General features: G+C 35.9%; 1 protein-coding gene across 9 annotated transcripts in view; it reads left to right on the top strand.

The window, feature by feature from the left end:
* Ppfibp1 (PTPRF interacting protein, binding protein 1 (liprin beta 1)) overlaps positions 1-14,700 on the top strand; it is a 202,756-nt gene that overhangs the window by 59,497 nt on the left and 128,559 nt on the right. Inside the window, exon 1 of one of the 9 annotated variants that reach the window (XM_013505929.1) lies at positions 8,832-8,919. The exons of the other annotated variants lie outside the window; for them this stretch is intronic. The gene's annotated coding sequence lies outside the window, so the exon portion shown is untranslated. Of the gene's footprint in view, positions 1-8,831; positions 8,920-14,700 lie in introns of those variants that run through there. 9 annotated transcript variants of the gene reach the window in all.

Here is a 14,700-nt window from a genome sequence, read left to right as displayed (position 1 = left end):
GGGTCAGCAATGGCAGAAGTCATAATGGGCCACCCACTGTCTCAACCTAGAATGGCCTCATTGGGCACTGTTCGTTGGTGGAGTTCTAGTGCCATAGTAAAGTATATACCAGTGGGCTGAAGTTATTTTTTTATTCATGCATTTACTATATAAATTTCACATTAGTTCAAAATGTCCTTTCAGAATGTTTATGGAACTAGAATGATTTGAATCCATATTTTTTGAGTGGTATTTGCAGAAAAATATTAATGTAATACTTGGGGAAAGTACTTGATACAGGATTTCTTGAATATAGTTGGCAGCCTTTTGGGGCTGATATGATCATTTCTTCTGCATTTTCAATCAGGCTAAAACATTTTTTGAAACATTTGTACAATGTTTTTCTCTCCAAAGACATGATTATTATGTTAGCATTCTCTAATTCTGTTAAACTTTAATGATGTTCCAAGAAATGTACTAATGAGGATATCTAAAGTTCTTGCCCCAATCTTAACTGAAATGCACTGTTATATACTGTCATATAGTTTGACATTACATCCATAATATTTTATAGTATTTTTTATACTGTTAATTAAGTTTTATACCATAGTCAATGTTTTCATGTAAAGTTTTAAAGTATTTACCACAAAAATTGATACAGTTAAGAATCTGAACCATATCCACTCCTACCCTTCCTTTTCTGTGCTGTATAGCATACAGTCATGCCTGTGTTTATTTTTATACAAGACTTAATGGCAGACTTTAATCATGTCAGTCAAAACTTTGAAGGAATAACTTTTTTATACCCAAGCTATTCAGTATCTTTGGATTAGAATTTTTCTGTGGAAAGTAAAAAATTATTACCGAATACTGGCAAAGAAAACAAGCCATTACAAAACATTCCAAATATGATGTGGGCTTTGTTTATGTCAGTAAACACCACAAATATTAAAATTTGAAGCCCCAAGGGAAGCTGACTATCCTTACCTTTATTCTGACAAAAATAAAGTTCCTTGAGGCCTTTGAGATAGCAAATTATCACTATTCATTCAGCTAGTATTTACAGTACTTGATACTGTGGGCACACAGAACAAACTAAACTCTTTAAAACATGAGGGATGAATCTCAGCCCTTCCTTCATCTATTCTCAGGTTTGCAAATACAGTATTTCAACATGCAAATCTCCTCCAGTCTTTACTGTTTTTATTTTGGCTGAGAGCCATCTGCATCTTACAGCTCTGAACTTGACCTTCGGTTTCAGCACTAGTTCTAAGAGTTACCTTTTTTCTGACCATCTCACGAAGAAGTAAGCTTTACATCTGCCTGTAGGAGTTAATGGACAGGCAGAAAAGAAAGCTGCTTTGTAATACAGGTATTGGCTCTTGGGCAGGGTCCTGTGTAACTAGCTACACAGCCCAAGTGCATAACTTCCGTTTGCTTCACCGCTTAATTAGCACTATGGTAGGGACCCTGAATCTAACATTTGAAAAGGCCAAGAGTCTATTTGAAAGATTCTATTATTTGATAACAAAGCATTATTGAGAATGTTAAATATGCTTTTAGAATATTTAAGCAGTGAAGATCAATGTGTGACTAGATCCCTGAGTAAACTGGTTTGTGGAAGAGTAAATGACATCAGCAAAAAGAACATAGGAAATCTGTATCAGGATGTGATACAAACAGGTTTCATGATTTGGGCAAGATTTAATAACTGGTTTCAAATATGGTTTTGAACATGGTTAGGCACCAAACTGATGTCTTTGCTTTTGATTCCTAAAACCTTATTCCAGCCGAAAGGTGCCAAGATTTTGGGCCAACTTGTGGCTCTGAATCTGTAATTTAAACCTTTGTTCTGTATATCATCCCTACATCTTTGAACTCAGTCACTGAATCAGGCTGTCTCTTTTTGCAGGGTCCCACTCAGCAACGGTCTGTGTCTAAGATCTCTCCAGGTTTGCTATTCAGGGACCTGTAGCACTTTAAACCTTACACTTGCAATAGTCTCGTGTTTCCTGTTTCTCCTGTGAGAATGTGAGGAATCTGGTGGCAGGAAATGTATATTGCATCCCACAGTATTTGGCAGAGAGATTTGGCTTATACATTGTATGTGATTTGGTAGGAGAGAAAAACGGAATGTTTAACACAATGTACAGGATGATTGTGGCCTCAGAAGGAGTAGATATGATATGCTGAAGAAAAAGCAGGCCATCCTGAGTGCCTGAAAGACCAAACATAGAAGGAAATGAGGCTGAGAAAGTAGAAAAGAGATTTACTCAAGGATTTGGAATTTATCGTGCAGATGCTGAAAACTAGTTAGAGACTATCCTGATTAAAAATAGAATTGAGATCATCTCTGTCTGCATATGAATTTGTGGTGAGTTTACTAGTCTGTTTGTATTTGTTTGAAGACAGACAAATAGAGCCACATCAAAACTTGTCCTTCAATATAAAAGGTCACTGAATCAGACTGAAGTGATACTTTTCCACCATAAATCTCAGAAAACTTGTGGAAGTGGTGGAATGGTTCCAGGAGACTTCTTCCTGCATCTGTGATGGACGTCACGGCTGGACTTGCTGGGCTGGGAACAGTCTTCCGTAATTTCTGTTGATGCTCAGCCTGTTCCCAGATAGGAGCTTGATGGAGGAAGATGAGACTGGATGGGAGCAAATTTGAAAGGCTTAGGGTTTTCTTTTAAGTGTCACCTAGAAGGTTTTCTGAAGGGCCTGAAATTTCTTGAGAGGGCTCACCAAGGAAAAGATAAAACATTGGTGTTACCTTGATTCTTTGATTACTTATGACAATAAAGAGTATGGTAGTCTTTTATATTCCTAGAATAGCTCTAATTTGAGAATCAGAAGGGACTTTAAAATCTATGAGTCATTTTATATTGTTGTTTTAGGTATTTTATCCTAAAATGTGCAGAGGAGTACCTGACTGTATTTACTTAACATTTATAATGAATAAATCTTTTGAGACTTGCCCGTATTTTGTGTAACTTTATCATTAAAATTAAATCACTATACCGTATAGATTAAGAACATGAACTTTAAAGCCAGATTGCTTGGGTTCTAGTGTTGACTTTTCCACTACTTAACCTTGCACAAATTATTTAACCCTTCTGCCTCACTTTCTTCATTTGTAAAATGGGGATAGTAATTTATTTTCCTCATAGGTCTTTTGTTAGAATTAAATACGCTAATTTTTTGATAATTTACTAAAGGTAAATGTCTTAGAATAGTGTCTAGTATATGTTTCCCATCAATATTAGCAGTTAGTGTATCATAAGTAAGAGAGTTAAAATAGCTCATGGCTAATCATCCTAAGTAGTTATGAACTGCGATTAGTGTTTATTTTAAGACAGTCCAGTGAAGTAGCTATTTCCTGTAGACCAGAGAGCAGGAAACATTTTATTAAAGGTCAGATAATAAAATTTATGCTTTGTGGACCTTATAGATTCTGTTGTTACTTATGGATTCTGTCATTGCAGAAAGCAGCTATAGACAGTATTTAAGTAAATGGGTGTGGCTGTGTTCCAGTAAAATTTTATTTACAAAAACAGCTGGCAAGCCCAGTTTGGCCTGCTTACAGACCCAGCTTTAGACAGTTAGGTCATATCTGAAAGTAAGCTTTGGATTCCATTCAGTCTTAAAGCATGAAATATAGCATTATTAGAATAGATAGTAGCTTCACTTATGATGATTATTTACCATGTTGCTCTCAGTTCATCATGGTCATACTTCAAAAGATCAAAGGGATACAATATATAGAAGTTACTTGGTTACTTAAGAGTTTGGAGGATTTTCTTAGCACTTGAAACCTAGTTTGTGGAAGGAAGCTAAGGGTTTTATTAAATGATATACACTGTAGTTCTCTAATCTCTGTACAAGAAAGGTTTGTGAGTCAAATAAAGAGCTATCTGTAATTGTGCTTGTCATTACACTAAGGGTTTTTCTTTTAGGCATGTTTGGGAGGATTTGGATGTTTAAGCCTTAGTTTTCAGTTTAATAATACCCTCTTGTTTTAAAATTAAATTTGTTACCAAGCCTTTTTGTGAGTGGGTGACTGTGTTGGTTAGTATTTATAGTTTAGGTCTGTTTCTGAGGAAGTGACTAAAGCCTCTTGCATTTGATCAAAACTATAACAAAGAACATCTTTGACTTGCTTAATCAAGGCCTATGATGAAAACACAAAAAGTCTAATGGTTCATGTTTATAAATATTTTTATATTTTTAGTGCTGGTTGGGCCAAATAATAGGGCTCTGTGCTGAGGGAGGGATTGAATATATTAAATGCTTCTTAGTTAATTGAATTCCTCAGCAGCAAGTTCAGGCAGTGGTTACTTCCTTCTCATCAAGGTTCTTTTACTTTTTCATTTTTCTTTTTTATTTTGTATTTTACATGTTTTTTTGAATTGGCTGTTGAAGAAAAAAAATATGTTCATCAGTTTAAACTGTTTATCAGTTGTCTCTATTATTATTTCTGTCCAGTCATTCTGACCTATGTCCAACACAGATGCTGGTGGGGTTTGGGGAAAGGCTTGAGAAGTATTTGTACATATTATCTAGGTACTGTTCTTATTGGAGAACAAAATAATAAATCAATTGCAAGCGTTCCCTCCTCCCTTTTTTTTTTTTAACTCAACCCACCATGTCTGCAGATTCTGTGTCTGTGCATTGAAAATATTCAGAAGAAGACATTACATCTGTACTGAACATGATGAGATTTTTCCTTGTAAGTATTCTCTAAACAGTACAGTACTATATAACCTCTACTTACATAACATTTACATTTTTATTTTATTTTTGTTGATACATGTTTCTGGTACATAATGATATTCCTCATGAGGAGTATACAGCATTTAATTCTTTTTTCAGTCCTCCTCCCTTCCCTCCTTCTCTCCCTCTGCATGTCTTGGTCCCCCTCTCATTTATATATATACACAGTCTGCCAAAAAATGTATACATCAGGGAAAAAACTTGTATAAATATATTAATACTAAATTTATGGAGGCATCATGAGATTAATGCAAGTTAGCCTCTGCAATTACAAGAGGTGCTCAAAAGTGGTGGACATTTATTAGGTATGGTGAGCAGCTGAAATACATGTACTTTTTTTTTGCAGGCTCTCTAGATATAAATATTTATTTTTTTCGTAATACATGTTCATAATACATGGTAATCACATTCCTCATAGGGACTTTGTGCATGTACACAACACTTTATAATTCCCCTCCACCTCTTTTGTAATTTCATTTGCTTCTCCTCCCTGTCCACCATCCTTCCCTCAGTCCCTTTCCCATATGTCTACCATCCATCTCACTATTTTCTATTCTATTTTTCACTTTATTTATATATTGGGTTTTTCTTATAAGAGAAATCATGTGATATTTAAGCTTTTGTGTCTGATTTACTTCACTTACAGTAACATTATGTTCTCAAGGTACATCCATGCAGATGACTTAAGTTTGTCCTCCTTTATGGCAGACTAATACACCATTGTATATAAATAACACACTTTCTTTATCCATTCCTCTGTTGATGGACATATAGGTACTTCCAAGATTTAGCTATTACAAATTACACTGCTAAAACATGGTATGCATTCATCACTATAATACGATGTCTTTATCAGGAAGATACCTACAAGGGGAATACCTGGGGCAAATGGAACTTCTAATATTAATTGTTTGAGGAGTCTCTGTACTGATTTTCACAGTGGTTGTACCAGTTTACACGCCCACCAACAGTGAAGAAGAGTTCCGTTTTCCTTGCAGTCTCTCCAGCACTTGTTATTACTTGATTTCTTAAAGATAGGTAGCTGTTCTTTCTGGATGAGATGGTAAAAGTAATACAGGGTCTAAAGACAAAATAACACGAATCAATAGTGGTTGTTACGTTATATATCACTATCCTCAACTACATTACTCAGATTACCAGATGTAAGAATGAAAGACTGCTCAAACCATTAAAGAGAATGAGAAAATAATTCTTCGATAAAACATTGGAGATAATACAGAGTTTCACTAGACAAGATGGAGTTCACCATTGTAATTCCATTGCATATTGGTACCTTCAAATCAGTTGCTCAGACTACCAGATACAAGCATGCAGAATCAATCAGAACATAAAAATTGTAAGCGTTAACTGTTAATTTCAATACACCATCGGACACCAACAATACAGTTATCATAGCTCTTCATATATATATTTACATTTGGCCTTCCTTCTTTCTTTTTTATTATTTCCCTCATCCCAGTCATTCCTTCCTTTGAGCAATTTCTTTCCCTTTCCTATCATCTGTTGTACGTTTTGAGTTTTACCTAGTCTTTCAGGTTCCTTCATCAAGGAGATAATATGATGTTTTCATATGTGCATCCGATTTTTTTCACTTATGAGTACAGTCTCTAGTTGCATCCATTTACCTACAAAAGCCTTGAGTTTTATCTTTTTTAATAGCTGAGTAATACTCCATTGTATAAAAATACCACATCTTTTTTATCCATTCCTCAGTGGATGGGCATCTGGGTTGTTTACAAGATTTATCTATAACAAATTGTGCTGCTATAAACATCGGTGCACATATATTGCTGTGGCATGATGTCTTTAATTCTTCTGGGAAAATACCCAGAAGGGGAATAGCTAGGTTAAATGGGACTTGCAATCCTAGTTTTGTGAGGACTCTCCAAACTGATTTCCACATTCGTTTCACCAGTCTACACTCCCATCAGCAGTGGAGTAGGGTTCCTTTCTCCCTATAGCCTCTCCAGCATTTGTTATTGGTTGATTTCTTGGTGATAGCCCTGCTTTCTGGGGTGAGACGGAATCTCAGTATTGTTTTACATTGCATTTCTGGAATGATCAATGACATTGAACATTTTTTCATGTATTTATTCACCATTAGTATCTCTTCATTAGAGAAGTGTGTATTCATCTCAGATGCCCATTTTTGGATTGGGTCTTTGAATTTTGGGGGCCTGATTTTTTTTAATTCTTTATATGTCCTAGGTAGAGTCCTTTGTCTGAGGGGCAGTTGGCTAGAATTTTTTCCCAATTCATGGGTTTTCTTTTTACTTTATTGGTGATTTCTTTAGATGTGCAGAAACTTTTCAATAAGATGAGATCCCAGTTGTTGATTCTTTGAAGTGTTTCACGTGCAGTTTGGTTTTTGCTCATCAACTCTCTGCCTACCCCAATGTCGTCAAGATTTTTCCCTACTTTCTCTCCCAATAAATTTAGTGTTTCTGTTTTAATACTTAGATCTTTGATCCATTTTGAGTTTAATTTAGTCCACGGTGAAAGACATGGGTCTAGTTTTAGTCTTTGGCATGTGGAAAACCAGTTTTTCCAGCACTATTTATTAAAGAGGCTATCCTCTTTCCATTGAACATGCTTGGCCCCTTTGTTGAAGATAATGTGACTGAGTGTGTTTGTAGTTGCATCTGTATCTTCTAATCTGTTCCTTTGGTCTGCTTTTGTGCTAGTACCATGCTGATTTTATCATAGTAGCTTTGTAATATAATTTTGTTAGAAATTGTGATGCCTCCTGCCTTTCCTTTGTTTCCCAAGATTGCTTTTGCTTCTCTAGGCCTCTTCTGGTTCCAGACGAACTTTTGGAATGTTTTCTCTAGATCTGTGAGGTATACTAATGGTATTTCAATTGGGATTGCATTGAATCTGTACAACAATTTTGGGAGTATGGCCATTTTCACAATGTTGGTTCTTCCTATCCATGAGCAAGGAATATCTTTCCATTTTCTGATATCCTCTTTCTGTGGTTTCTTTTGCCGTTGAGTTCTAGCTTCATTGTACTATGAGCTTATGATATGCAAGGGAAAATTAAGTGTACTTTATTGTGGAGAAAGTTCCATTTCCTCCTGAGAAGAATGTGTATTCTGTGATTGTGGGGTGGAACACTATGTAGATATCTACTAAGAACACTATGTAGATATCTACCTAAGTCCATTTGTCTGAAGGTTTGGTTCAACTTCAGTATTTCTTCATTGATTTATTTATGTAATTGATCTGTTTGTGACAGTGTAGTATTGAACTCTGACATTACAGTTGTTTTGATAATTATCTGATTTTTTATGTCCCTTAGTATTTGCTTTGTGAAATTAGACACACTGGTGTTTGGTGTGTGTATGTGTATAATTGTTTTCTCTTCCTTTTAAATTGTTCTCTCAGCCAGTATGTAGTGTTCTTTGTCTCTTCTGATCAATTTTGTATTGAAATCCATTTTGAAATTAGGGTAGTTGATTCTGCTTTTTTCTGGGTTCCCACTGTATGGATTATTGTTTCCTATCCTTTAACTTTTAAACTGTGAAATTGTTTTTCAATTAAATGTGTTCCTTGTATACTGCATAATGTTGGATCTTGTGTCTTAGTTGGGGAACTGAGACCGTTGAGAGTTTTTACTGAAAGGTATTGATCTATTCCTGTCTTTGCATTGTTTTCCTGTTACTGATTTCTTTCTTTTTCCTTTTGTTTAACTGTTCATCCCACCAGGTTTATTCATTATTTTTGACTTATTGGGTTTATTGGCTTCATTGTCACTTTCTAGAATATACTTGAGAATTTTTGGTAACGTTGGTTTGCTGACTATGACTTTCTTGAGGTGCTCCTCATTATTAAAACTACCTTATTTCTCCATTAATTTCGGAGGAAAGTTTTGCAGAATATGTATTTCAGGGTTGGAAGTTGTTATCTTTTAGGGCTTGAAACACTTCAAACCTTCTTGGGCTTAAAGATTTGTGTTGAGAAATCTAATGAGTTTACCTTTTGTGCCTTTTCTCCCCCCGTGAGGTGCTGTAGTTTGAAATCAGTGTTATTATTTTTATATTTATATGTTTCAGTATAGAAAATCTCATATGGATCACTTTGCTAAGAAGTGTAAGACTTGAAGAGCTGGAAAAAACAACATTAAACCTGTGTTTTCAAACTGTAAGTAAACTTACCCTGCTTCACTCATTTCTTTTTTTTTTTTTTTGGTTTTTTTTCCAGTACCGGGAACCAAACTCACGACCTTGCGCTTGCCAGGCAGGCGCTGTGCTGCTGAGCTAAATCCCCAGCCTCTGCTTCATTCATTTCTTAACATCTTTAAACCTGTAGCTACTGTTCTGTATGTGTGTAAATTTTTCCCAATAGTAAAGGTACCTGACTATAGTCAGCATTCTTATTTCATCTATAAGAATTTATGACCCCCTTCCTCTTTAGTTTTTAATTCTAAAAGTAGTATGATTAAAACCAAGTGGCTTCAGGGTTTAAACATGTTGTGGCAGTCAGTGAGCAAATATCTGTTTGGCACAGAGAAGGAAGACAGAGACTTGGTTGCATATAAAGGTACATGCTCTCTTTTTCCAATCCATTTATTGTTCTTTAACCTCATAGATCATTTCAGCACCTATTAGGCTAAGAAAATGAAGTGGTAGTTTTCACTGAAACTGATTTTTACCCCCTTTCTTCTCATTCTTGTTCATTCATTACTACTATTTATTGCTTATCACTGAATGATAACCATTTGATTAATTCAGTTTAGTACTCATTCTATAAATACTTTTCTCAGTGCTTACCATGTGCCAGTTCCTGCTCTGACACTATTACCTAACCCCCATGGCAGCTTTGCAAACTTAGCATTAATATTTCAGTGACCCAGGTGAGAGAGGACAGTGAGGGCCGAGAGAGGGAAGAAGCATACTTACCTTCAGCCAGACAATAAGTACAGGCATGGTGGTGCATACCTCCTTCCAATTTACCACGTCCTCCATAGTGTTTAAAGGCTTTTTCTGGCACAGGTGTCAGTAGGAGACTGGAACACTTAGGTTGTGTTCTTAACTGGAATGTGATTTCTAATCTTTCTAAACATTATAGTCATAACAAGGATGGAAGTTAGAGAAACTTCTCATATTTGAGATGAAGCTTTGGTACCTGGAGAGAGAATTAAGAAATCACTTCTCCACTTCCAGCCCTTCCATGGATTTTTTTTCTATGCTTCCTAGGAAATGCTTATTGTTTTTGATAGTTGAGCTTCCTAGGAAATGAATCCTATTAAGCCAAGGGGGTGTGGTTAGATTAAATGTGTTTAAGGGTGCTGTTCCACAGACTCTTCATTGAAGTGTCTTATGCATGGAGGAAAACATACACATTATTACTGGATGATGCAGTAATTTTCACAAAGTGTATGCGCCTGTGTCACCAGCACCTCAACTAACAGAAAATTACCAGCACCTAGGGCTCATCCTCCGTTCCTGTTCCCAGGTGTAGCCAGTATTTTGATTTCTGATGCCTTTGGCTAGTTTGCCTTTTTTTTTTTTTTTTAATTAATGAATAGAATCATATAGTCTCTGTTAAGTCTAGTTTATTTTTAAATTATATTTGTGAAATCCATCCACAATACTGCATGTAGTTTGTTCATTCTCTTTGTCTTAATGGTATTAACTATGTTACCTTTTTATGGTTGCTGTACATTGAGATTTGGGCATAATACTAATAGTCTCCTAGTTAGTATTTTCATGCATATCTTTTGAGGTTGATTATATTTTGTTTGTTTAGGGACTATTCAATGTAGGGGAAAATGAAGCTTAAGATGCTACACTTTGGTCGAGGCTATGGGGGGAGATTTCCAGTGGACATTGAATCTAAGTCAGAAAAATTTCAGCGCAAGCTCTGCTCATTGATCTCAGTGTGAATAACCCATATAACCAAGGTCAATGTTGGCTGGTGTAAATAACTTACATAACCAAAGTTGTTACTGACACATATCCACTATTGTGTACTGTGTTTTGGTATAAATGTAGACAGCCACAAGGACCGGCAAGAGACTAAGCAGCTGAGGACTGCTGTGATAATGGGAAGGCTAAGGGGCTGAGGATGGCCACCTGGGTGTACATGGCTGACGAGCGGCTGAGAATAAAGGCATATGAGACATTTCCATGGCTCTGTGTCTCTTCTTCAGGCTGCCCAAATCTCAGATGAGCCTCTCAGTCTGAACTGGTGACAAGATACTGAGGAACATGTTCAATGGCCAAAAATAGTGATGTTAAACTAGACTTCTCTGGACGCACATGAGTCAGTTGTAGGTAACCGTGTTGTTTGCTTCCACAGGATGTTCTAAGCATACTTGCTTATAGAAGCAGCTGATGTTTTCTTAGATTACTTAGAGGGTGTGGCCAAGTGAAACTCTCTGGTATGCGTGTTGATTTGGTGAGGCTGTTTCCTTGGCAGAGAAGGGTTTTGATTTTATGGTTCAAAAAGGGATTATGGAAGGAAAGAAAGAAGAGGTCCTAAGGGAGAGATGTGTTTGGGCTGCCCTAGCAACTGTCAGGATGTCTGTCAGCAGATTAAGAGTATAGGAAAGTGACAGCAGAGGAAGGGTCAGGTTATAAGATCTGATATTCTAAAGAGATGACTAGAGAAATTAAAATTAATTCGATCAGGCAGGCTGGTGCTTACAAAGAGTTCTCAAAGCAGTTCTTGAATGAATTAACTGATATTTTTCATTTAAGGAAATCTTGAAGAAGTCCTTAAAGTATGAATCTTAAGCCAAAAATTATTATTATTATTTTATTTTATTTATTTACTTTTGTAGAAAGGGTCTCACTGTGCAGTTAGGCTATCCTTGAGCTCACTATGTAACCCAGGCTGGCCTAGAACTCACAGTGATCCTCCTACCTTAGCCTCCTGAGTGCTGGGATTACAGGCATGCACCATCATGCCTGGCTTGATTTAAGGATTATTAAACCAGGAAAAAGTGCATATTTCTAAATAAACCTGGGAGATAAGGATGTAGACTTTGCTTTGAGGCGATTCTTTATTTGGATCACACGTAGTTCCACCCCCTCTCTGCCTATAACCTCTACTGTTTGGCTTTCTCATCTGTAAAACGGGAATATTAGTATGTCCACCTATACAGTGTGCCATAAATTAGCTCTGACAATTTACTGTTGTACTGTCAGCAGTATGCGGCAAGCATGTAGCACCACCACTAAAATCATAGTCAGTATTCTTAGTATTTTTCTCATTCTTATTTCTACAATTACCTGTGTGACTCTGTGTATGATATTTATGGGAATTTCAGATTTTTTTATTTTAAAAATTAAAAAACTGACAAAACAACAATGAAGACAAAACCAAAATGACACAAAAAGAACAAAAATGATACATGACCTCAAAACAAAATGATAGAAATTTACAGTGGTTGCTATATTACGTACTGTTATCTTCAATGAAGTTGCTCAGTCCACTAGGCATAAGAATGTAAGATTGATCAAAGACAGTAACAAGTAAAAAACTAAAAACTAAAAAACTAAAAAAACTAAAACATTGGAAATGATGGAGAGTTTCACCATACAAGATAGTAGGAGTTCAGCAATGGTTCTTATACTGCATATTGTTTTCAGATCAGTCATTCTGATTACCAAATTCAAGTGTGCAAAATTGGTCAAGAAGAAAGAAAATTTTAAGCATTAACTGTTCCTCTTAATAAACCACAGACATCAGCAATACACCTATTCCAGCTATCCTTATATATACATATAAATTTTGGTTTTCATTAAAAAAAAACCAAAATAACAAAAACACATACGTAAACAAAACAGCATAGAGAGTAATAAAATTGATACAGAATTTTAAAACATGGTGATAGGGTATTAACAATGCAGATTTTTTTTAAACAGTAAACACTACCAAAAATATTTCCTACTTGGTTCACCAACTGAAACCAGGAAAATGGTTCCAGAAAAAAAGGGAAGGAAAGACTTGTTCATGTGTTCCAGGAGTGTCCCAGTATTTGCTTTAGCCATCTCTATTCATTAAAGCATGTATGTATTTCTATCTAAACTGCATAAAACAGGCATTGCATATATACACATGGCCTGGTTGGATTATGGACATCACATTTAAACTTAAATTGTCAGACTCCACATTGTAGTCACACAGCTGAGAATATCCAGATAAATGTTGGGTTTGTTGTATTCATATGTTGGGGAAGATATTTATTTAAAAGCAGTATAAGCATTAAAATTAAATGTTTTAAAAAGCAATATTTGAAAATTAACATTAAAATTAAATGTTGGATTAAGTGGAATTAATGAAATAAAAATAAACACAAAATAGTGTTTTGGTTTAATTTACTTTTTTTTGTGATCTTTACCCTCATAATGAGAGATATTTGAGATGAACTAATTTCAGGTGCAGTCCTGTAGGAAAAAATTAAAGTAAACTGGAACTTTAAATATTTGTACTGTCAGTTGTTCACATTCTCTGACAACTAGTGGAGGGATGATATACTTGCCTAGTGTGTTTATTTCTTCTCTCTGCTTATGGTTCTTGTGTAGCAAAAGATGCTCTCTCCTTGTCCTCCCACAGCCGCCGGTATACTTCAGTTTGTTAGTTGCCCAGGTAATAGTTGTTACAGTTCCTATTACTTTTGTTTCTTACAAAGGGCTGGTTACTGTGATGGATCAATTAATGATCCGTTCTCCCTCTGTACTGCCTGCTTGCTTATCCCATATAAGCCCTAGATCACCAAAGATCAGGGCCTGATATTCTGGAAATGATCCCAATCAGTGCCCATCAACATAAAGTAAATCTGCCTCCAAATCCTGGGTGTTGTTTTGGTGTTTCTGCTTGCCATTGCACTTGAGTTTCTGTCTGAGAATGTCAAAAATTTTCTGGTTATACTGTTTTGACGGCTGAATGGACTGAGGCACAGCAGTGACGTGGGGCCTCACATCTGGCTTAATTCCTGCTTTCTCTTCATGAGGCTGAGGACTGGTGTGGGATTGTATAGTTGCCTTCTCACTGGAGCTCACATGTGTACTCATCCCACCTTGTAGTCTGTGGGTTTGTAAGCAGGCAATTTGTAGCCGCTGAGATACTGTCATTCCCAAAGAAGAACATCTACTATCACTGTCTCCTTTTCTGTCCTTTTCCTCATACCATTCTTTATCACTTTATGGGGTTGACATTTTCTGTCTTCTGTCATTTTTTTCGTACAAAATTGTGAAGGTATAAATTGAACATCCTTAATCTCATAATCCCAAATATGAAATGTTCCAAAATCTGAAGTTTTTGTAGTGTGGCATTAAATTTTGGATTTTGTAGTGTGTTGGATTTTGGATTTTCTGATGAAGGTAACTCAGTCAGTAAAGTCTATGCAAATATTCCAGTCTGAAAAACCCTAAAATCTGAAACACTTTTGGACCCAAGAGTTTTGGATAAGGGGTACTCTTGCCTATACTGCTTGGGGATGGTAATCTTATTTGGAATCATGTCGTGTGTGATTTCTTTTATACTTTAATTTGTTCATTATACCTTGAAAGAGTTTGTAAATGAATTTCTTTTCATCATGCAATTCACTGAAGGTTTTTCTATCTATCTTTTTCTGGATCTCTCCTTCTACCAAATATCTGTGTTCACTGCTACTAATCAAATGAAGATTTACTTGGGTCTTCTAACCTCTCACTTAAAGCAGATACTTCTGTGGGTGTGGGTGTGGGTGTGGGTGTGGGTGTGGTAGAGGTGAGTGCTTCTAGAAGCTATTCACTCATCTTACCAAGCTCATAGCAGTCTTTTCCACTGTGAATTTTCAGTTTCTTAGGAATTTGGTAATCAGTGACTTCGATTTTTTTCTCTGTAAAGCAAATATGCTACAGTATAACTGTAGACAGAAAAACTAACACATTACATGTTTAGCAAGTAATAAAGTATGTATTTTGATTATTG

The sequence above is a fragment of the Chinchilla lanigera genome, unplaced genomic scaffold (assembly GCF_000276665.1).
Source record: "Chinchilla lanigera isolate Chin_1 unplaced genomic scaffold, ChiLan1.0 scaffold00104, whole genome shotgun sequence".
Classification (NCBI taxonomy): Eukaryota; Metazoa; Chordata; class Mammalia; order Rodentia; family Chinchillidae; genus Chinchilla; species Chinchilla lanigera.
This window is presented reverse-complemented; position numbering and strand designations above follow the sequence as displayed.